Below are 24,127 nucleotides of genomic sequence, written 5' to 3'. Positions count from 1 at the left end.
ATAGATCTTAGGCCTTCTATCCTTAGGAGATTTGCGCTGAAAAATGGAAACATTTTTCTATTTTAGATATAAAAGATGTTCAGTATAAACGAAAAAGTAGTAGTCTTCTATTTGAATAGGTTTCGATGATGTGCATATAAATCCCGCATTGATTTAGAACTGTAGAAACTGATTGACCTTTTCTACATTTCTTTAGCAGTTGCAACAAATAGATAAGCTTGCGTGACCTTGGCCCATGTTCTACCTGTTTGCCTTGTCAGATTTTATTTTTATAGATCATCCGTGCAACGAAAGTTGATTTTTAATCACCCCGAAAATGTTGAAATTAAGCCCCAGGCGATTCTTTCGATTATTTCAAGATTCAATGTGTTTATTATTGTCTTAGTGCTATACTTTCCATACAGATTAACGATGTGGCCTATGCGTTCCGAATAGCAATAGTTGTTTTTTCCACTAAACATACTAATATATACTATAGAAGATACTTGCATACCGTTTGAAACATTTTGAGGCTGCAGGAAACTTAACTGTAATAAAATTATTATTTTTTAAATATTAAGTCCTTTCCTTTAAATGTGGAGATGTGTCTTCTTTCACTTTGTATTTCTCATTCTTTAGCCCAAATTGTCCCGAATGGGATATTAGTCTCGAAACTGCATTTTACATTGAATAACTATAAACGGTGTATCATTTTTCAGACTGTTGCCACCAATATTATCGCCCTATATTATATTTAAAGAAATTAAACAATGAAGAATCTGCATGAACGTATGCATGTTTCTCGCACTGTGAAAACCGACCGTACCTAGAGCCATCGGATTCTTAATAGCGTAGTAGTCCTCCACCCGAACATGGACACCTGGAACCCCGAAATTTGACTTCGAATTTGCTTTATTATCTATTTCAAATTTTACAAAACTTTAACAAATTTTTAATTGACAAACTCTGCGATTTCAAAGCTTTCATTTTCGGAATTCCTTTACGAGGCGTGGGCGTTCAGAATTTTCAGGTGAACTGTTATAATTAATTTAAAATGGTTCATAATCTAATTTTGGATGAACAGTTCAGAGGTTTCGACTCATTTTGCTACTAAAAGGTTTGAAACTGCAAGGAAAACATACTTATCTAAGTCTAGAAGTAGCTTAAGATTGTCATAACGATTTTATCAGCTTCCGAAATGATATTCGCGATTGATATTCAAATTATCTTTCTCATTGCTACAGAGATAAGTAGCGAACTGACACAAGTCACGCTTTGTGAGTGAACTAATGTACATTGTGGTTTCTTGAACTGCGTCTTATAAAGAAACAAAGGGGTGGAATTTTTATTGAATGAAATTAGGTGAGATATTTTTTATGTTTTTTATAAATTATATTATTAGTTTTCAGTTTCTTGTCAATGTATTATTAATACTTTGATACGGAAAATGCTATTTTTGATAAAATAATGAAATATTATGGGATTAAAAAACTAATAAAAGTCATAAAATATTTGATGTTGAACAGCTGGAATTTTGATACCTGATATGTGTGACATCTTTAATGTAAATATTTTTCCTGCAGAAGGGAACGACAAAATGCTCTGAAACGGTACTGAAACTTTTCATGACGCTCCTTTCGTACATTATGGATACCTGAAATTGGTTATGATAATGATCATGCAGCTAATTCGTAAAATAAAATGATCTGAAGTATTTGAAAGTAGAACTACTGACACAGTACATTTTTCTTTTATTATCTATTATTAAGACGAGATAAATATAAAACTTACCATAAGATAGGAAGTTAATAGTCATTCGTTTCTTTGGGAACAATCTTTAAAAAGTCAAGCTTTCTTTTGCGTCTTTGTAATAAAATCCTTTGTAACTGGAACACCTAACAGACCGGCGAAAACTTTAGGCTGGAAGTACGACATTTTGAGAAAGTCGGGTCACGAAAATTAATCTCATATTTTAAAAACATTTAGAGACAACAAAACTTAAAAAAAATTAAAACGACTGTAGTTAAGCGCTTGAGTTGAGATTTAGAAAGATACTTTGAAATCTGGTACTTAGTTATGACAACAGATTATGTAGGAAGTTAATGTAAATAATCCATTGCTTTAATTTTGTTTCAATATCAAATCATTCATGGACAGTCGATGAAAGGTACATTAATATCCTAATCAATCTTCTAATAAGTTCTAATAATATTCTGTATGGTCTCTTAATCAAGAATAATTCTTAATCTCAACATTGATATGAAAGCACACACTTATTTCGCAGTGTATCTCGCTTTAGGGCCTCATTCAAAGCATTTTCTTAAAAAACAATATAAACCGTACCGCCCACATGAAATACGATGCTTTATACGCCATAAAGTACGCTAATAAAAACTGTATCTGTTTTGTATATGCAGCCAAATTACCAAAAGATACACTGCGAAGGAAAAAAAAAGGTGGAGCAGTTTCTCCCGTTCTACTGGGCCGATTGACAAAATTCAAATTGCATTTTTCATTTCTCGAAAGCGCGGCTTAGGATATATATTAGATTTATATATAGCATTGTTCTAACATAAGTATTTTGACACAAAATTGGTCTTTTTCTGTAATAACATAGCAATTTTTTCCCTTATTTCGATTCTATGACTCAAATTATGCCTAGATATTAAATTTGGTGCAAAATTTAAGGAGAAATTCAAAAATTTATCTTGGCGAAATTTTTTCAGTTTGGCCAAGAATAATTGAATTGGCGAACTTTTTAATATATGGCAACCAATTTTCCTTTCCCTTCCGTTACGCCGGAGTGGATAAAAGGGCACCTCTTTCCTATCTTTTTACATTGTGCATGAGCAGGAAAAAAGACACATCGTTTCTACTTCCAAATAATTTTAGCAAAGTATTTAAAACCACATCTGGTGTTTTATCGCTTTCAAAAACTATTCCAAATTTCAAAATGCGCCAATATATTAATTCACGTATGTCTTCGGAAATTTTGAATAAAATTTTTAATTTTTTGCTGGTATGCTTAGAAGTACGTCTAATTTAAGATGATGGTATAGATTCATTACATTACATAGATTATGATTCAAAATTGTTTTTGAAAAATTTATAAAATTATTTAAAAATACAAATTTTAGAAATAAATCATAAAAAATGGGTTTTTTTATTTGGAATGAACCTGAATTTCGAAATGTGAAAGAAGAATCAAATAAGCTTAATAAAAAGAGATTAATAAATATATACCAAAATCAATTAACACTGAGGAGCTAAAATTTTGAGAGTTTTTTTTTTTTTTTTAAACTACTCGTGCGATTTTTATGAAACTTGGTAATTTGGCGTAATTTGAGTCGCAGAATTGAAATATGGAAAAAACTTGGTACGTTATTTCAGAAAAGTCCGATTTTGTGTCAAAATACCTATATTAGAACAATGCTATGTATATATATATATATATAACACATATTTTAAGTCGCGCTTTCGAGACATGAAAAACATAAGTTTAATTTCATCAGTTGGCCCAGTAGAACGGGAGATATAGAACTGTCCCAATTTTTTTTCCCTCGCAATGTACACGAGAAAAAACTAGCTAATGTCAAAGTCATTAACAACATACATTCGAAACAAGTTTCTTGAAATAAAATTATATACTTGGTTTTACCTACTTCTCAGAACAAGTATTATATTAAATTTCAATAATTTGATCATTGGCATTTTACAGGTGTTGAAGCGTTTAGCACTTTAGTAGCCATATATGAAGCGTATTATCCAGAAAGGTTAAAAGCAGGCTATATAATTTTTTCGCTTTAGATGTATTACAGCCAATTGCATTATTTTAAATAAATGCATGTCTGTATTATTATTTATTATTATTATTATTATTAACAAGACCAAAAATGTTTCACCAAAAAAAAAGTCATCTTAATTCCGGCAAAACCTAACGAAAACTACAAAAGGAGAAAAATATAGTTATCAAAAAAAAAAAAAAAAAAAAAAAAAAAAAAAAAAAAGTCGATTCTAAATGTTATACTCTCACTGTTCGTCTGTCTGTGTTGCAAAATAAAATTTTAATTTTAATTTCAATTCCTTCAGTTTTAATATAAATTTAGGAACACTTCCTATTCAAGTTGCACTTATTTTATCATATATCAAACTCTAATTCATTTTAGTAAATCTTTAATGCTTTGGAGGCCTCTTTGAGAAAAAGCTTATTTATCTTTATTTACAAATCTTTGTGATATTTTAAGGCTCGGCAAATCTTTCATTCTCATATAGGCTAACATACTGAATGGACAGTTTAAGTTCTGGGTTAAAATTCAAATTCTTGTGTAATTTAGATTTCATGCTCTAAAACTGTGGTTGCGAACAGTGAAGGGGTAAACTTCTTGATTCATAAATCTATCACTACTAAGAACTAAACGATAAAGTAAAAAACTCGAACGATTTTTGTCAACTCCCCATAATTTCGTAAATTACTTTAGAAGGTTCTGAAATTCTTCATCTGAAATATTACTTTCTGATTTGTTTATGAGGGTCGAAGATTGAAATTCTGCGATAATTAGTTAGACCCTTAGGCAAAAATATGTGGGACCAACACTAAATTAAAAAAAAAACTATTTGTTCCAAATTTTGAAACATTTTTATAGAATATTAAGTACGTATGTTCAAAGAAATTTCAAGAAAATCCGTCGGTAGAAGATGAAGAAAAATTGATTTCAAGATTTAACCAAACAGACAAATAAAGAAACCAATTTAAACAAAATTATAATTTTGATTTGTTGCTGAAAATACAAATTTCTAAAATAAACCTGACATGACCTTTTTAAACTATTTACACGGAGTTTCCACGTCTAGAACGAATCTTAAAATTCTTTAGCTGCTTGGATCTGTCTACGCCAATTGAATAAAACAAAGCTATTGGTATTGGCTGTACATGTGCGTTTCTAATTCTTCCCATATGAAACGTCAATGCCAGCCAGTTTACTTTAAAAAGACATTCACTAAGGCATCCCTTTCCATACGCAGATATCCCTAGCGGACTTCGTTATCAGCAAATGTCTTCCAAATGTAATCCTGTACATACTCTGTTACGTTTTCTGAAAGAATGATTTTGCATGATCCCCCATTCATGATTCTGTTTTGTATCTTCAGATTTTTAGTATCCTGCAGCATTTCTCTTTCTTTCTTTGTTTATTTGTATTAATATATCCAGCTCCCTACGCCAAAAAAACTCTGCCTTTAGCATAGATATAAGCATAATTTTATCTCTAATAATAATTGACGTAACAAAGTCATTTCTGTACTAACTTCAATAAATTAGTTTTTCCTTTACATGAGATTACTAACTGTTGAACGAAATCTTCCATTACTTATGGAAAATTAAATTTCTGCATTATGTAAAATTTCAACTTCTCTATTTGAAATTAATTTCAGTTGCCCTAAAATAGAAAATTCATTGGTTGTTTATTTAATTCTCTAAGCATTACTTCAATAATCGTCAATCATTTGAATTTGAATACCCGCTGAAAGAAATTTAATATACTGTTAAGAATGTTTTACGCAGATAGACGAATTTAGTGCAGTTATATGTAAAATTGCTGTATTTTTCTGTATAATGTAATGCCAAAAAAAATTTAAAGGGACAGTTTATGCTGGAAAAGTAAGAATACAGGGGCACGTCCATTTAACATTGAGTAACTGGGTATCTCGGTAATTTGGCGAAATATCGCCAAGCTGACAACGGTTTGGGCGACTTATTTTTTCAAATCGCCAGACCTCGCTACACTTGGCGACCATTTGGCCCGGTCCCTGTATCATCGTAATAGGTTAACTAAATAGATGCAATTAATCACTGTATTAGCTGCAACCGTAATTCGACCCTCATATTGCTTTCCAGTAATTTCAAGAAGCAGAAAGTATTAGAAATATCTCGGCGGCTAGCTGAAAACTATATAAGGCCGGAGAGAGCATCTGCTCTCAGTTATTGTTGTTGCGAGCTGTTAGTTCAGCATGAACTGAGATAGTATCTGCGGGTCACTTTCTCTTTAGGTGCGCTTTACATTGCATTGTTTTTAACGTTCTTAGTAGTTTGAAGTGTGAATACTGATTGTACTCTATAATACTGTGAATACTGATTGTACTCTATAATACTGTGAATACTGATTGTACTCTATAATACTGTGAATACCTGTACGAGTATTTCTGAGTAAAATTCGAGAGCTTTGAAGTATTTCATTTAATAAAAAAAAAAATTTAACCTATCATCGTACCTGTGTGTATTCAATCAATTGCGAACCTGTTGGCAGTTCAGGTTCAATTCAATGTAAGTGTAAAAAACTGAGTGTAAAAAGCCGATGCAACAATATGTAGCATCGGCTTTTTACACTCAGTTTTTTTCAACCGTGTATGTGATATGAATGTTGCCTGTATCATGCTTATTACTTGTGGCTAATAATTTATAATCGAGAAATGTATATAAGCTGCAATGTGTGGATATCATAAACAGATCTAAAAAAATATCGTAAATTAAGAGATATTTTATACCAGGATATATAATGGTCCATTTGTATTCTAGCTCAAAATATTAGCATCGAAGTATAAGTAACAGAGGATTGTAAAGGTTCAACAATATTGCCCAAATGCTGTAACATCTGCATTTAATGAATTTGTGATGTTGCGTGGCCCCAACTTGCCCGCAACAGTAGTAGTGACTGCTATGAACTGGAAATTACACAAACTCTTAAGAAGGGTTTAACTCCCTTTTTATTCCACTTTAGAAGTTACAGATGCGTTCACTTGACGCTCACAAACTACGCCGACCCGGCGGTTAAATAAAAATCAGAAAGTACAACTAAAAATAAATAACAGGCTGAATAAATAAAGAGATCACTACCTACGAGGCTCTATAAACGTGACTAACTTAACCGCGTTCTATGATACAGCTGAGATTTCAGCAAACTTTCTGAATAAGAAGTTGAAAGATTCAACTAACTGCCGAAGTAGGCACACAGGCCGAAACGCGCGGTTCTTAAATTTCTACCTAGCAACCTTCACGCTCGTGAATCAAGAAAACACACTTACAAACTCGTTTCCCTTCTATTTAACTCAAAATTACTTCTGTTAAAAATTTGAATACTCTGCGCGTTCTACTAAAATTTACATACTCTGGCATTGGCAATTCCAGGGGAAAGTAAAGGCTTGACAGGAAAGATAGCTTAAACTTAAAATAAATTTTAGTTAAAATAAATATAAACCCTACATTTGCCGCTGCCAGAATTTGATAAACTTGGAAGCAGGTCCTAGAAACGACTTGTTGAAAAAGTTTCCACATTCTGAACTAAAATTCAAGAGCCCCGTTTACATAAAACAAACTGTTTTCTCAAAAATTAGAATACATTTCTGTAGATACATAAATTTACCATCTCTTCTTACAGGAACCTTTCCTGGTCTTCAGCAATCAATCTTTTCTCTTCCTTCCAGCATCTGGAAGGAATAAGTATCAGTATCTTCTAAATACATTATGATTTACACTTTCTTAACATTGAAAAAAGTTTTCGTTTTTGATCGTTTTATTTTCCTTAATTACTGATTAATTCACATTTATTCAAGTATTCAAACATGAATTTAACTTTACCCTGGTTCTCCACCATGTGTGGTGTCAAACGGGAGTATTCGTGTTTTAGTATTACAACACTTCCCCTAACCACAGTGATTTGTTAGAATTCCAACAACCAAATAGACACACCTTAATCGACATACTGAAACTCGATGAGCTATGTTTAACATTCTTAAAATTCAAGTGTAGGTGGAGAACCCTACAAAACACATTCATTCTAAAGTCCCCCTCATTCATCTTTAGACATGCAGGCTTTCGCTCTAAAGCATGATTTTATCTGCAGTTTAATACTTAAATTAGAATTCATTTCTTTCGAGTATTTACATTTAGCATCTAAAATTTTATGCTTCTAGACTAAATTCTACTTTTACATAACTTTCAAGTATTTACGTATATTTACAAAATTCTAATACATATGATTTTTACAATTTACCATACAATGAATAAGATAAAAATAAAATTTTTACTTCACGCTTTCTTCGCCAAGCTGGCGGCACTGAAACTAAATTTCTCATTAATACAAGAATACGAAGTTATTTTACTTTCGTCCAAATTTTGGCTTTGACATAACAGAATTAGTCTTTCGACCAACAGGAACTGCTTGCTCTTAGATTTTATACTTAAAGGAAATAATACTTTTTGCCTTAGTTAAATAGAGTAAAACAAAACTAAGTCTCAATCGAGACAGCGACTATACCGCTAATACATATGATTCTAATACATATGATTTTTACAATTTACCATACAATGAATAAGATAAAAATAAAATTTTTACTTCACGCTTTCTTCGCCAAGCTGGCGGCACTGAAACTAAATTTCTCATTAATACAAGAATACGAAGTTATTTTACTTTCGGCCAAATTTTGGCTTTAACAGAATTAGTCTTTCGACCAACAGGAACTGCTTGCTCTTAGATTTTATAGGCCCACCAGCGGCCGAGCGGTAAAGTCACTTTAGCGGTAAACTCGCTGGTAGTTCGGTCTGAGGTTTGAATTCCGCGAACGGGCTGGCTGCATGTGTGTTTTCGTGGTTTTCCCCATGCGTAACGTGTATACGAGCCAGTTTCCCTTAGGAAGCCCTCCACGAAGGCATCCCTCCCCTTAGGCAGATAGCCCTAGTGTGCTTTGTCATAATTAAATACACCCCCTTAGATTTTATATTTAAAGAAAATAATACTTTTGCCTTAGCTAAATAAAGTAAAACAAAACTAAGTCTCAACCGAGACAAATTGACTTCCGTCAAAACACAGAACTTCGTATTTACGCATAACTTTTCGGAACAAAAGAAAAAAAATTATAGAAGATTTTAACTTATTTTTAAGTTTTCGAAGATTGGAACTCCGACATCCTCTTCTGGCAGATCTGATCCCACGTTATGGAATTCATAGCAGTCAATCGTCTCCTTTGGGTTCATCGCGTTTCGTCCATGGTGATTTTTCTTTTTCGCCCTCTGTACGCCGGCCTCTTTGGAGTGGTAGTTTTCGGGTTCCTGTCTTTCCGTTTTTTCCCTGGACGGCTGGTCTTGGCGGCCTCCGGTCTGGAATCGTGCTTGAAATTCTTCTGTTGGTGGTGGTCTTTTCGTTCTCCCTTCTGTCTTTTTGTTCTCGTGAACGGCTGCCGTGTTTGCTTCTGAGTATCTGGCCCTGGAAGTGGTTTCCTCGACTCAGAATTTCTACTGCGGGACGTTGTAACTGGTTCCTCTTTACCAAAGATTCTTTACACGATGGCGTTGATTTCTTGTATTTCTTAAATGGTGGAGTCTGAACATTTTCCTTTCTTCTTTTCGGGACCGTAGCATGACTTGTAGAAGGGCTAGGTTCCTCTTCTGTTCTCTGCTTCTTGAGTGGTGGAGCGGGTGGCGTTACTTCTGGACCTTCCACTTCTTTTGCGCTTGAGTCCTGCAAGAAACTTTTAAGGATGTCAAAATCATTTTGATAATAATATTTTTTTACCTGGTCGGGACTTGCTTTACAGATTTCCCCTCTCTCGTTCTTAAGGTACAACACGACTCCCTTGATTTCCTGAATTACATAGGGGTTCAAATTTTGGAGTCAACTTTGGAGTAAAATTGTCTGGGGCACTTGATAAAGAAAATTTCTGCTTTAACACTTTATCCCCAACTTTAAAATCTGCTTCACGGCGTTTTCGATCATAGTACAGTTTCTGTCTATTTCTTGCCGTATCCGAACTTTTAACCACCTGATCAATGAGTTTTTGTACATCTTTTTGTTTGAATTCTTGCTCTCTTTGTTGCACAAAGAATAATTTATCTAGTGGCGTAAATAACTTCCGTCCTAAAAATAATTCTGCTGGAGTTTTTCCCGTAGTATCATGATTCGCTGTTCTTAAAGCATGAGCTAACTCATTTATGTAGCCATCCCATCGCTTGTGATGTGTGCTAACATAACTTCGAATTATTTCTACAATATTTTTATTAACTCTTTCTACGATGTTTGCCTGTGGTCTATACGGAACCATTTTGATTTTGTGTATGCCAAGTCCAATGCAAATGTTTTCAAATATTTGGCTAACGAATTGTTTACTGTTATCGCTAATGACTTTTATCGGTGCACCGTATTTTAAAATATATTTGTGTAAGAATGCATCTGCGACTGTTTTGGCTGACGCGCGTTTAAGTGGAACAATTTCTGTCCATTTTGAAAAATGATCTACAATTACTAAAAGAAAACGATTTTTACTTAACTCACTCTGGGGGAAAGGACCAAGAAGATTTATGCCTAAAATTTCATTCGGAAATGTAGCGCAAATGCTATTTAAGTACCCGGCCGGGCTGTAATTAATATCATTTATTAACTGACATTGATTGCAGGACCTGACATACGCAGTTATTATTTTGTATAATTGCGGGAAATATACCGCCTCGCGTACCCTTTTTAAAGTCTTTGTGACCCCTAAATGACCCGCTGTTTTCGCGTCGTGTAATTCCTTCAAAATGCTTAATCGAAGCGAGGCTGGGATGACTGGTTTATATTCGAAATTTTCGTTTGTTGTTTTTGTATAAAATAATAAATTATCTCTTATTTCATAGTTTTCTGCTCTATTTCTTATTGAATCGATATCTGTGTGTTCAAAGCTTTCGGGGTCTTTCAAATACGCATAGATACTTCCACATTCAGGATCAGCTTTCAATTCAGCAATAATTGTTTCTCTAGAATCTAAAATTTTTGAAGTCAACACAGAGGATTTGAGTTCATTGCCTTCATCGTCCAGTTTTATACGAGATAGTGCGTCAGCAACATTGTTTTCCTTACCCGGTTTATATTTAATTATTATGTTATACTCTTGAAGTTTTAAAGCCCATCTTATTAACCTGGGCGTTAGGTATTTCCCCGAGTAAAGTCTACCAACAGCCGCATGATCCGAAAAGACTGTTACTGGCGCTTTGCCGAAATAAACTCGAAATTTGTGTACAGCCATTAATACGGCTAATGTTTCTCTCTCTGTAGCTGTATAATTCCTTTGTGTGTGATTCAACGTTTTACTAAAAAATGCCAAAAGATGGCTATTTTGCATAAGAACCGCACCCACCGCATAGTCCGACGCATCTGCTGCAATTTCCAGGTTTTCGTCCCCCTCCGGGAATTTCAAAACAGGGGCATTGATGAGCGCTTCTTTTAATCTTTCAAATGCGGTATTTGCTTCCGCTGTCCACGTAAATTTACTTTTCTTTCTTTTAATTACTAACAGGGGTTCAACAATATTAGCGAAATCTTTTATGAATGACCGATAATAAGAACATAACCCAAGGAAAGAAGAAAGTTTCTTGGCGGTGTTGGGAGGTGGGAAATTCTTGATTGCTTTTATTTTTGAATCTTGAGTTTCTATACCATTTTGCGAAATTTTATAACCCAGATATTTAAGTTCTTTAGTTGCGAACTTGCACTTTGAGGCGTTAATTGTACGACCGGCCTCTTTTAATAATTTAAAAACCTCTTCTAAATCTTTAATATCTTGTTCCAACGTACTATTCGTTATAATTATATCATCTAGATAGATTAAAGTCGGTTTTTCTAGGACAGGCTTTAGAATAATGTCCATAGCTCTCTGGAATGTTGACGGGGCCTCACACAACCCAAAGGGCATGCGTAAAAATGCATAAGTGCCCGATTTTGTGATAAACGCGGTTTTATGTATGTCTTCGGGTCTCATAGCTATTTGATAGTAGCCAGACGTTAAGTCCAACGTAGTCATGTATCTCGCAGACTTAATCTTTCTAATAATTTCCTCTATAACCGGCAAAGGGTAAACTGGGAACTTAGTAACACTATTAAGCTTTCAGTAATCGATAGCAAACCTCCAAGCCCTTTTATCCGAAGGAGGGAACTCATTCTTTTCCCTACATAGTACGACTGGACTCGCGTACTCACTATTTATGGGCGTTATTATCTGGTTCTTCAACATTTCCTGAATGTGTTCTTCGATAATTTGCTCTTTTTGTTTATCATACCGGTAAGGTTTAGTCATACAGGGTTTGTCGGCAGTTAACTGTATATCATGCGTAACAATTTGACAATTACCAGGCCGTTCTGAAAACAAGTTCGAAAAAGTACTCACCACTTGCTGGATGGCTTGGCTTTCATGGTCATTCAAATGGCTAAGGTCGACTTGCGGTTGTTCCACTGGCTGCACCACCCTCCGATCCATTTCCAGCATAATTGAATTTTCCTGAAAATTCAGTTTGGCCTTCGCGGCCTTTAAAAACTCCATGCCTAAAATAAGTGGACTTTGCAAATTTTTTACCACAAAAATTAATACTTTAAGGCTTTCATTTGTTACCTGTATTTGTAATAATAATTTCCCAATACATTGACAAGTTTGTCCTTGCGCTGCTATGATTTCTGTGTTTTTATTTTTAAATAATCGTAACCTATTAAAATTCTTCTTAAAAAATGTATCACTCATAAAGTTACCTTCTGCCCCTGTATCGATGAGGGCTTCTACTGGTACATCGCCAACCAGGACTTGTATAATCGGTAATTGTGAGTTCTTTACCGCGACCGTATTTAGGTATCTTCTTGAGGGTTTTTTTCGAAACTTCCGGGGTCTGGACTCTCGCTTTTACAGGCCCCTCTACTCGTTTAAAGCTTTCCTTTCAACTTCTGCCTTCTGGGTACGCGGACGGTTGTTTTCAAATTTCCTTTTTGGACCTTGACCTTCGAGCTTCGATGAGTTAGCTTGATAGCTCTTTCCCCCATAAGAGCGATTTTTTGTTTCTGGTCTGTTCATTTGAGGCTTGCCTTCGGAGACCTTGAGAATACGATGTCCCTCTAGCTTTTTCCGCTATTCTGCGATTTTGGAACTTGACCGCCAACTCGAAGAGTTCCTGCAAGGTGCTTGGGTTTCGAATTTCGACGTAATCTTGGACAGCAGGTAGCAATCTTGGTAAGATTATTTCAATAATCTCTGCGTCGGGTTTCTTCCCATACAGCATATTTATCAGCTTAACTTTTCGCAGAATGAAGACCGTCAAATCTTCTATATTACGTTGATAAAAACTATACAGTTCGGCTTCTAGCTTTGCTCGGGCTTCACTATGGGGAAGGCCTTTAATAATGATTTTTTGAAATTTTAAAAAGTATATGTTTGGCCTCCGAATTCCCCTAATAAAAATTAGCCTATATTCTTCCACCATAGCGAGGCCTCTTAGTGCAGACGTGGCAATGGCAACTTTTTGTCTTTCAGGCACAGGTTATAGCTGGAAATGATTTTCGAGACCTTCTAAGAATATCGCCACCGAATTTTTTCAGTCGAAATCGACGTTTGGCTTGATTGATGCTCTCATTGTCTGGACCAGGTATCCAAATCCTTCTAATTGGTTCTCCATTTCTTGTTGTTGGACTTGTCCAGGAGCTTCCATCCAGTTTTCGGCCATTTCAGTTCGAAAACATGTTCGGGAGCCAATGTGATGTTGCGTGGCCCCAACTTGCCCGCAACAGTAGTAGTGACTGCTATGAACTGGAAATTACACAAACTCTTAAGAAGGGTTTAACTCCCTTTTTATTCCACTTTAGAAGTTACAGATGCGTTCACTTGACGCTCACAAACTACGCCGACCCGGCGGTTAAATAAAAATCAGAAAGTACAACTAAAAATAAATAACAGGCTGAATAAATAAAGAGATCACTACCTACGAGGCTCTATAAACGTGACTAACTTAACCGCGTTCTAAGATACAGCTGAGATTTCAGCAAACTTTCTGAATAAGAAGTTGAAAGATTCAACTAACTGCCGAAGTAGGCACACAGGCCGAAACGCGCGGTTCTTAAATTTCTACCTAGCAAACTTCACGCTCGTGAATCAAGAAAGCACACTTACAAACTCGTTTCCCTTCTATTTAACTCAAAATTACTTCTGCTAAAAATTTGAATACTCTGCGCGTTCTACTAAAATTCACATACTCTGGCATTGGCAATTCCAGGGGAAAGTAAAGGCTTGACAGGAAAGATAGCTTAAACTTAAAATAAATGTTAGTTAAAATAAATATAAACCCTACAAATTTTAGAAAATATAACTCAATTACTTGTTACCTGGATATTTTAATATCATTAGTGAGGGTAAATGTTTTCCGGCGACAATTAAACAACATTTTATGTACTATTTTAAAATCCTGTAATTAAGTTAAAAAGACAAACACAGATGTTTTCAAAAATGTGCGATGCATTCATTCTATTTAAGTGCAGTGTTTTCATGATTTATACGGCTTGAAAAAAAATTTTTTTTGAAAAAGAAGAAAGTGAAGTTCAATAACATGAAGCACTTAACTTTATAAAAGACTTTATACGACTTTATAAAAGAAGCGATGATCTTAAACCTGCCGAATAAATCTTACTCTTCTTATTTCGTTTTCTTTGCTATGAATACTTTTAAGCTTTCATTTGGTATATACTAAAAATTTGTAGAGCGTTGTTTAAATGGGTAATGTATATTGAGTGTGCATGGAAAGCTAATTGACAAAAAGAATCAAATCAGATAAAAAGTGTTAAAATGATTTATAACAGATAACTTAAAATGTAAATGAAAAAAGAGTACCTTTATTCGTATTATTCAGATTTCAATAATCTGCTTGTTCGTTAATTCGAGCCCATTATTTACTTATTCGTTTATTTGATACACTCATTCGTCTTTTCATTCCGTTTGTGAAAGAATATATTCAATTACTATATTACTAAATTCGCTTGCAACCTTCACTCTCAGATCTTGGCTATGTTCATGGCCATAGCTGTACTGAAACTATAGCTAATTTCATATATTAATTTCTTGTGAAATCAGCTACAGTTTTTGTAGATTCTAATTAATTTCATTTATTATTAATTTCAAGATTAGAGTTCAGGCTATGTCTCCTGAACTTGAACTTGATTATAATCTGATCAAAAGACGTACAATACTGAAGAGTTTTTGTCAGATAACGTTACCTCAATGTTATCAGTGGATAAAGAAGGAATTCCTTTCATACATGATAATACGATTTGAAATCTAAGTTACTTCTAGAAGATTTATAAAAATTTTCTTTCTGTCAAATTAAAATCTTGCTTTAGTGGTTAAGCAAGCAGTCTGAATTTACATATGTTACGAATTCTATTTTCTGGGTATACAAAAGTATTTGCAACTTAAAATTACACGATCTGAATTTTTTACATTAATATTTTCTCTTCGACTTATATGTAATAGGAATAAAAATATAGTATTCGCAAATTTAGATGCCCACTTATTTACAATTTTTTATAATATTTTTTGCCGTGCAACGTGTGTTTTATAAAAAATTACAATTACTCTTCAAAACTCGGTATTCTGAAACAACTTTTTCAACCAGTTCTTACTCAACTATTCATACTTTTAAGAAATCGTTAAATAACTTGTCATATTTTCTCACTATACAGTTATTTAGCTTAAGATACTTATTAAAATAATTGAGTATATTTGGAACCTTTGCGGTGCTTTGCCGATAGCCATCGATTCGTAAATATTTAGTATGGGCCAAAATATCGTTATGCGAATGACGAATATATGCTTAGACGGAAATTTGTATCTCTGAAACTGCTGGAATAGTGATGAATTCTTTTAACAAAATTAAGAATTTGTTTTCTCGCGTAGATATTTGCTGTAAGATAAATTAAAAAGCAAACACGCTCATTCAAAATTCAGGTTCAGACAATCAAATGTTAGCCTTATTGTTTCAGTTTCAACTTTATTGTTTGGCCCACCAGCGACCGAGTGCGAAAGTCCTGAAACACTGGTTAAAACAAATCAGATGTAAATAATATATCTTATCTGGTTCTTGATCTTCTGAGCTTCTAAAGTAGAGTAATTGAAAATTACTTAGCTTTTAATCCTTTATTGATACATTATAACGAAGGGCAATTCACTTGACAGACACATCTTAAACATCCAGCTCTATTTAAGTAGATTCTAAAGATAAAAAGTAAGCAAATCAGTTTTAAATTCAAGGGCTCACTATCGCCCCCTATCGGCTGAGTTTGCAACATCCTTCGGGGCCAACAGTTCGTCAGGAGACGCAAATGTTCATTAAGTATTGACTGAGAGTTCCAGAGGACATAACAGTTGCACAGGTCTCCTTATGAAAGTTCCATTCGAAAGTCTCACGGTGCATGCACGGACACGACCATCACGTCCAGAATGTAATTTTGTCGCAATACCCATTCCCCACACAAGTCTAGGCTCATTGCCATCCTTTATCAAAACCACAGTTTTCTCTCGAAGCTCTATGGGCCGGTTTACTGATCGTGATTGATGAGCTGACCTAAGCTCAAGAAGATATGTTGACTTCCATCTTTTCCAAATTTGATTAAGTAAATCATCTTGGTATCTTCTCATTTTCAAAATTTGAGATTCGGAGGAAGGAATTACTTTAATTACATTAGTCGCTTGAGGGAGAGTTAGTAATCGTCGTCCAATCAAGAAATGTCCAGGTGTTAGCGGTTCTGGTTCATTTGGATTGCTGAAAACATAAGTGAGAGGCCTAGAGTTAATAACTGCCTCTGTCTCTATTAATATAACTTCCAGTTCTTGAAATAAAACTGATGTTCTTCCTAAAATTCTCTTTAGAGACATCTTAACTGACCTTGCTAAGCGTTCCCCAAAACCACCCCACCAGGCGGCTCTCTCGACGATTTCGATTTCCACTTGATAGATAACTTCCCAAATAAATTTTGCACTTCTTCCCCTTTCATGATTTTCCACAGCAAATTCAGTTCTCGTTTTGCCTTGTGGAATGTCTTTGCATTATTACTATAGATCACATTGCAAATGCCTCTTCTTCCAACAAATTTTTGAAAGGCTTGTAGAAATGACTGAGTGGTTAAGTCAAGCGTCAATTCCAAATGTATCGCTCTTGTTACTGCGCAAGTAAAGAGCAGTAAATAAGTCTTCTTCATGGTATCTATATCTTTAATATATAATGGTCCTAAGTAATCCAATCTAGTCATTTGAAAAGGATATTCTGTCAGCTGGCAGTGTAGCAGTAATCTGAGTCACTAGCTTCATTCGAAATTTCTGGAATAAAAGGCATTTATATATAACACTCTTAATTCCTTGCCTGGCTCTCAAAATCCACATTTTCTCTCAAGATGAGTTATTGTTTTCTGCTACACCTCCATGCCTTACTTTTTCATGACAGCCCTTGATGATTAGATCAGACAAGTGACAAGCACTTGGCAACAAAATTGGATGTGCTTCTTGTTGCGTAATATTAGCATACTGAAGACGCCCTCTGATTACAATTATTCCTCTTTCATCTAGAATAGGGTTAAATTGCCTAATGATTGAATTTGCTAGCAATGGTCTTTAGTTAAAGTCAAATATTCTTGCGGAAAGTATTCCATATGTGTTCTTCTGATCCAGTACTGTTCAGCTAGTTGAAGTTCTTCTGTTGTTAAACACCCAGTTTTCTTATTGTGTGAATTCTTCACATTATACATAAATCTCTGAATCCAAGCTGGTATTCGTAATACGTTGCTAAATTTGCTGAATTTCCGTATGTCAAAAAGTGTTTCTGATCCAGTTCCTACGAAAAAAGTGATAGCAATTTCTATTTCGGATTCAGCTTCAAACGAAATAGAAGTTTCATTACTCGATTGCGGCAAGTGGTCTTCGTCTTTCCTTATCCGATGTGGTCCATTCCACCACAGTTCCTTGTCCTTAAGAACAACTAAGTTATCTCCTCTAGACAGAAAATCTGCTTGGTTTTCCTTTCTGGAACAGTGATTCCACCAATCTAAATTAGAAATAGTTGTTATTTCTTCAACTCTGTTTTTTACAAACACCTCCAATTTTCGAGAATTTCGAATTCAGTGATTTAGAAATCATTGAATCGGACCAAAAATAAAATGTAGTATTCTTCGGAAGTTCCATGTTGTTTCGAATGTACTGAAATAATCTCGCTCCTACAAGCGCAGCAAGTAGTTCCAACCTAGGTAATGTAATTTCATGCACTGGTGCAACTCTTAATTTTGAAGCTACTAAAACTGAACTAGAGTTTCCAACTAATTCGCTGTAACGTAAATAAATGACAGCTCCATAGGCTGTTTTGCTTGCATCTACAAAACAATGAAGTTGCCAATTAGTTAATTCGTTATTTTCTTTTAGTTCAAATAAATGCCGTGGTGATGTCACTTCGTTCAAGTATTGCAATTATTCGAACCAAGCTTGATATCTTTTTGCCAAATCTGGTAGTGAGGGTTCATCCTATTTCAGCCTTCTCTTCCATATTTCTTGAAGTATCATTTTAGTCCTAATTGTGAACGGAGAAATGAGTCCAGTTGGATCAAACACCTTTCCAGCAGTTCGTATTACACCTCTTTTCGACGATTTGAATTCATATGCATTTTTCGTATTCAACAATATTTCGTTGTCAATACTTATACATTTTTCCAAAGAATTCCAGAAATAGCCGAGTACCTTACAAAACGAATTATCAAAAGCAGTTTTCTCATTGAATCGATCTTGAAGTAGAGGTATATTAGTTCGCCATTTTCTCATATTAAATCCAGCTGTTCCTAAAACGAACTTCACCTACCGATGTACTTCAAAGGCGGTTTCTTCATCTTGCAAACTATGCATAAGATCATCAACATATAATTTGGTACTTAGGATTTGGAACGCAATTGGGTAGTCTCTTTCATACGTACTTTCAGACTTTCACACTTATTAATCCGCGTCATTCTCAGCACTTCTGGTTTCATGTTCTTATCGTCTTTAATCCACAGAAATCTGACAGCATCTCTGTTTTCCGGTGTTAATGTTATCTGCAAGAATGCACTTTCAATATCAACTGTCAAGGCGACACTGTTCAATCTGAACTGCAGAAATAAGGCCAGCAAATCCGGCGTTAAATTCGGATCGGGGTTCAGACAGTCGTTAAGGGAAACGGAGTTTGCTACACTAGAAGATGCATCAAAAACAATTTTCATTTTTGTAGTTCATTTATCTTCACGAATTACTGCTTGGTGAGGCATATAATAAACTTTACTTTCAGACATACTGAAATCAATCTTTTCGGCTATTCCTTTTGCAACATGCTTCGAAATGATTTCCTTATATTGATTAAGAAAGGAAGGATTTCTCTTAAATTTATTAAATAATTTTTGAAACCTTCCTTCGGCAATGACATATAGTTATCGGATAAAAATTCAACATTTTCATTCCACAGAAGACTGACTTCATAGTGACTATTAACCATTTTTGTAGAGCTTTCGAATTCTCTTAAAATCTCATCATCTTTAAAATTTTCATTGCACGCGATTTTCAAACTATCTAAATCAAATCTTTTCTTTAAAATCTCCATTTCTTTTACGTTTTCATTTCGTACAATAGTTTTCATTACTCTGACTTCCTTAGAGTTCGATCTGATTGAGGCGTCAGATCCGTTGAACACATACCAAAGTTTCGTTTCCATTCCTACTAACGATCCTGGCATTCTTTTTTTTTTTTCCAGTAACAATACTCCAAAAATAATCTAAACCAATTAACAACGAGAACGATTTAATGTGTGATTTATATCGCTGTCATCAATATTTATTTTGCTTATTTCTTTTCCCGATAAGCCTTTTGTCACTGATCCCTCCTCGCAAATATAATGGCTAAGTTTTTTACCGTATTCGATCGCGGCCAAATCTAGAAACATGAGATTTTTTTTTAAACAATTAAGACAATATCTATCGTTTTTGACCGCTATCGAATGCAATTTAACGATGTTTTTGAGTGACATATGTACTTAAAGACAGAATAAAGGACTCTTTTTCTCAAACGAATTGCAAAACTGATTTATAATGGATTCAGAAGAGATTTTCTTTTTCATGGAGTCTGTATATACGTACGTAGATGTACGAAGGTAGTATGTGGTATGTATCTCACGTAACTCAAAAACAAGTAGCCTCAGAACGTTGAAATTTTGTACAATGGACTGCTATAATATGTAGTTGTGTATATATATAACCCACTCTGTTACTCGACTTAGTGAGTTCAGGGTCTTATTCATATATGTTTGTAAATTATGCATTTTTTGCTTTAGAAATCATAGAATTATGTTGTTCTTATCTTCCGATGAAGGTTTTTATGCCTTTAGTTAATCTGCATGCAATAGTTGTAGAGAATTATTAACAATTTAAAAGTTGTTTAAATGCGACTATTTTTTTTTTACCATAGCAGCCATATTTGTTTACATTTGAAATTTAGAAGAATAGTGAATTAAGCCTTTCTGCACCTTCAGTGTCTTTTTGGCGAGTGGGACCAAAAGGAAACTTTAGTTTTGTGCACCGAAAAATTTGGCTCCTTGCCCGCTGACCCAATTGCTTGCTTTTGAGTAGAAACTGTAATTTTAATTGTAATTTTTTTTTAAACTGTTTTGACTATATTTGGTGTTTTATGTTTTTCTATATCTTTGAATTTTTTATGGAGATATTTGGATTTTTTATGTATCTTTCCCTTTCCGCTAATTCGGAATTGAATTAATTCAATGAGAATATATCTCTAATGAGATTCGAGGAAGTAAGTTTAAACGAAATGCAGGAAAAAGTGCGTATAATTTAATTTTCCATACAAGTAAGTCGTGGGGTAAACACGTTAGATTTTTTTTTATCTGTGTACAAAATAAAGCATCTTATTGTTAACAATTAAACAGGTAATATGAACAATGGATCAGTTTATTTCTTTTCTTCAAACTTTCTCAATTGTATTTATGATGCTTTATTTTCAGTATAAATTGTCAGTACTAATATTAGGTTTTGGCAGTACTGATATTAGTTCAATTACCAATTGTTTCATTTTCTTTGTTCTATTGAAGAATTTGATGATTAAGGACACACGCTTTGTAGCAATCATCATATATATGTATTATTTCTGCAATAATTATCTTTCTATGCAACGCAACCTGGTAAATATTCCTCAAAGATCCATGAAAAGAAAAATCAAGAAAGTAGCTTAAAACGGTATTATCACAAAGTATAAAATAACTTGAATGGAACATGAAAAATGAAAAATTTCGTAAAAATTATCCTATTTACCTCAGATAATTTTCTTCTTAGCATTTTATCACAAGTTTCTAAAGTATTTGTTCAAGAATTCACCAAATTTTCAGCTTTTTCAAGGCGTTCAAAAATCGAGCTCTCTTAAATTTTAAAAGGAGTTCGTGCACGCAGTGATTGCTTTCAACGTACTAATTTTTTTGGATTTTGTGTGTATGGACTCTGCCTGATAGAGCAATAATAGGTGACAGTCGATTGCAAGGCCGGACACTCGGACGGCTTTGCATGATAAATCAGCTGTCGTCCGGATAAAGCAATAATAGTGTAGAGCTTTAAGAAAATGAGAATACCTAATGCCTTTGATGATTCTGAAGACCATTCATTACACGTGGCAATACAAAATGAACAGTGGCGAAGACCATGACAATGGTGATGTTGGCAATGATATGCAATCTGTAGCAAAGAATACATACAGTAGTTCCAGCAGCATTAAACTTAAGACTTAGGCAGTTAGGCTACAATAATATTCAGGATATAGGGAGGTAGGAAGGATGATATCTTATTACATACTGTAATGTTAAAATTACTATGTATTCTTATTGGAATACGTAGGTTTCTTTTAAAAAAATAATTGTGATAGACTCCGATAGTTTATCTAAGCGTACTTTTCATATGTTACATTCATGTATTTATTTATATAGTAGAATTTGTACATTGTTGTATTGTAGTCGTGCAATTCAATTTAAATGATAATTTTGGTAGCCCTTGGCCACCTTATGCTATATGCATAATGCTCATGGCCTATCGTCTAGGCACTGTATCTCCTGGCTGGACTTTCTGTCGTTTGTTCCCTCTTCACTGTGTTGCTACGTTGATTTCTGTACTCTATCCTTAATTTTTACATACTAGCATAAATTGTGATCGCTATTCTGTACTATGCCAAAAAATATTGCTTTCTTTTGGATTCATATTATATGTTTTGAGAGTCAATCTCTTTCGGCCCTTCGTGCTAGTAGAAAAGTTTAATTAAAACAAATTTCAAAAGAATTGAACAACGAGGATGGTAATTATAGAGCAAAACTGCTGTTCTTTGACCTTATTATCCAATAAATGTTTATCACATGCAATGCGTTTCTAACCTGGAAAATTCAGGCCTCCATGTAAGTTCAAGTCATAATAAAATTATTTGTGATGGCATGTTCGTATCAATAATGTGCTATATTTATATTTACGCTTTTGAATCATTGCTCCGTACTTCAACCCTAAAATTAAATGAGTTTTGTTTATAACTATTACTTGTCAGCATGTAATGAGATTCATCGTTTCAAAAAATTATACCATAGATAATCATATAACCTTATACTGTCTCTGAATTATACAATGATACAATGTGATATTTTATCAGAATATGTATTTTAAAATTCAAAGAAATTTAGCGTATTCCATTGATTTCACATTCTATGAATTATTTAGTTCAGATTGATTTGAGAACTTTTAACTATATTTTAAAGCTGAATTTGTTAATGTTGCATTAAGTTTACAATTTTGCGACATTTAAGTTTGAACTAAATCTCATAAAGGCCTTTAAAGCGAATTAAATAACGCAGAATGTGCCCCAAATTGTGTGACAATGGTATATGATGTACACAAAGACTAGGTAAAACGTATAAAAATAGGTATGATGTGTACAGCGAATAGATATAACAGAGAATAGGTCATGAATATTCCTTCCTTCTCTCAGCTGAAAATGACGTCACAGCAACTTGATATTCGTATTTATTGAAAGAACCGTTGTATTAAAACTATTTATACGAAATCTGGGCTAGTTCTAGTATACTCCTTGTTTCTTATAGCTTCCCGAATATGTCATGTAACATTGCGGTACTATTGCTGGGACGCCCTATTTGTTGAAGCGAAACACCGGAAGGTCTACACCGCAGGCTTTTGAAGTAGATACATAATTTAATATAGGGTAGAGCTTAAATTTTAATATAGGGTAGAGCATTCAGAAATATGCGAAAGATTAGCATGCAAATAATACCCGGAAACTATACGAAAACGCAGACTGAAATGCCAAATTGCCATTCGAATATAACCTTTACTCGTTGGTTTTTGTGTTGCAGATCGTGTTATGCCTCGTGTAAGAATGAGAAAGCCATACCAGCTTGTCCCACAGTTTGATCGAAAGATAATAGTAGTCTGTTGGGATACAGATCATTGTACTGGACAACTACTGCTTCCATTGCCGAAATCTAATTGCTGCTAAGGGAACTTCGAATCGATAGGTCCATGAGGGCTACACAAAGGAAGATAGATGTATTGCCGGCATTACTTTTAAAGTTCCTATAATTACATCACGAGCTATGAATCAGCAAGCGGATGTGTTATATCGAACCAAGAAACACCTTGTAAGCTTGTTGGGACGCTGCGAATGCAATGATATAACGCAACGAATTGTCAGAAAGACGACAATTGTTTCCACTTTCCTTAGCATCACAGCAAGGGAATCAAAACGTCTTATGGTATATGGTATTAAACCTCTTATGGTATTAAACGAGCACATTATGTCCTGTACATGGATGCATCAGTAGTTCGATTTTTCTTGTCACCGTTTCTTATAAATTCGACTTTTGCTTAAGTCACGTTGATTGTGTGAAGTGTCTGGAGTTAAAGCAAACGAAAGCTTGCATTCTCCATCGACAAATCGGTTTAGCGTCTGGATATAGAGTACAAGGTACCAATGGGTTACACCTTCCTTTAATCTTTAATCCGCATATCATGTTACATTGACCACCGCTCTTACATTGTTGAGGTTTAATACGAATTCTGCGCCATAACTTACACGCATTCTTTACTGAACTTTTCCACAAGACAATGGAAGATCACATACTGTCTACGCTATTATAAATTTCCTCAAAGCACAGAATGTTCAGCTTCTTCGCTAGCAGCGCGTCCCACAGATCTGTCACCAACAGTATCGTGAATGGTCGCTGAGGGAGTGGTCCACATGCCACAGAATGGCGAAAGGGAACATGTTC

The 24,127-nt window shown here is 34.4% G+C and overlaps 1 protein-coding gene across 2 annotated transcripts in view; it reads left to right on the top strand.

Moving 5' to 3' along the window:
* The first annotated feature begins 1,221 nt into the window (after positions 1–1,221).
* Positions 1,222–24,127, top strand: part of LOC118196693 (SEC14-like protein 2) — a 105,136-nt gene continuing 82,230 nt past the window's right edge. Inside the window, exon 1 of one of the 2 annotated variants that reach the window (XM_085810612.1) lies at positions 1,222–1,341. The gene's annotated coding sequence lies outside the window, so the exon portion shown is untranslated. The remainder of the gene's footprint in view (positions 1,342–24,127) is intronic. The other variant, XM_085810613.1, reaches the window with a different exon arrangement.

This window comes from Stegodyphus dumicola, chromosome 2, assembly GCF_044657685.1.
Source record: "Stegodyphus dumicola isolate Sdum_Otavi_A_Nest chromosome 2, ASM4465768v1".
In the NCBI taxonomy this organism is placed as follows: Eukaryota; Metazoa; Arthropoda; class Arachnida; order Araneae; family Eresidae; genus Stegodyphus; species Stegodyphus dumicola.
The sequence above is the reverse complement of the archived record's forward strand: the minus strand, read 5'-3'. Positions and strand labels throughout refer to the sequence as shown.